A 1777-nucleotide genomic window follows, 5' to 3' on the forward strand; every position below is an offset into this window, starting at 1 on the left:
TTAAATAACATAAATTACCTGCTGAAAAAACCAAAGCGATTAAAGAAACTGAAAGTATATGTAAAGCAGATTTCTCAGGGAGAAGGTATGTATGGTAGAGGTGATTATACTCATCTTGAGGACAGCTAGTTGCTAATTAATAGATTGTGATAGTCACTGTATACCTGAGATTTCCAATAAATATTTAATAGGATTTTACAAGAAGATCAAATATTTTTGTCCAAGTTCTACTAACAATGAATAGGTGGTATGCTTAACTCAGCTTATGCTGATTAGTGAGAGCCATTAAATAAATATTCAGGAAATTTCTGGTATGGTAGCTAAAAAGTAGGTAGCTTGAAATCAGCCTCAGTGGCAGTATTTACGCCATGGAGACCAACAGCTGAAGCAAATCAGTCTTTTATTTTCCTCATGGCATGCCAATTTACCAGCATACCAATGGCTCTTCCAGAAATTGTGCAAATCTCTGAGTTCTCCAGGCATAAGTCTGAGAAGATAGGTCATGTAATCTTGATATATCTTGCTGAATCTAAAATTAGAAGTGTTTGTAGACAATGGGCAATAATAGGATGAAGCTGAGGAAATAGATGTAACTCAAATTAAGATTTAGTCATTATGTTATTGTTGACTCCCATATAACATTTATGTCATGCTAGATCCATCATAACTATGGTTTGGATAAACATGTGGAAACTTATGGTATCAAATGTGTGGATCCAGGGAAGCTAGAATAGACAAAACACTGAATACCGGAAATGGAATTTTAAAATTAAAAGACTCTTTCCTATAAAAGTGAATATATTTATGACATCATGTAATTATTATAACCATATGTGTATTTAATATATTTCTAAGTAAGTACTGCCTTCATCTTACTTTAGAAGTGATGAAAAAACCTCCATTGTTTTCTAATCAGTCATTCGGATAATAGATGTAATTTCAGACAGAAATAACTTTCCTGTCTTTTTAACATGATGCAAAACACTATCAACCATATTATTCTCTTTAGACAATAAATATTTTTTTTCTTTGAACTAACAGCTTCTACAAAGACAAAAAGAGTGTCAGCACCAATTATGCTTTCTTTATATTATCAAACTCTGGGCTCTTAAAAAGTTAGTAATAAAGCGTTAAAAAATAGATCCCTAATGAATACTTGCGGAATAAATAAATGCATGATTATAATATTAACTATTAAATTATATTATTAAATAGAGAGAATCAATCTGATTCACTCAGGAATTAAGATGTTTTCATGAGGTGGTACACGGGTGAAAGTAGGGCAAAACTGATAATAGATAAGTAATTCTTTTGACATATGCATGTATACATATAGTCATCTTTTTATTTTATATATATGCTATTGTTTTGTATAAATAATATATATATAAATAATATGTATATTCTTTTTCTAAGTATATTTATAATTATCAATGTACCCAATGTTGTGAATGTGCCCCCATAACATTTAACAGTCACGTCAGCAGGAAAGGGAGAAGGACTGCAGCCATGTAAACAATTCCTTGCTTTAGCTCTTTGTTAACTATGACAGCAGCTGTCTGAGCCAGCTGTCCAGTGGTAGCCTGATTCCCAGGGTGCATCTGGAAGCAGTGGAAGAACGCCAATAAAGAATAAGAAAGGACGAAATACGCTTGTGGAAACCAACTAACCATGGTGAGGCTGCCACCTCCACGTGTGCGGAGGGAAAGCCCTAACTGTGCCTCCTGGAAATACCAGTGTCTCCTTCTTAGTCAGTTGATTTTACAACCATCCCTTG

The sequence above is a fragment of the Saimiri boliviensis genome, chromosome 3, assembly GCF_048565385.1.
Source record: "Saimiri boliviensis isolate mSaiBol1 chromosome 3, mSaiBol1.pri, whole genome shotgun sequence".
Lineage (NCBI taxonomy): Eukaryota > Metazoa > Chordata > Mammalia > Primates > Cebidae > Saimiri > Saimiri boliviensis.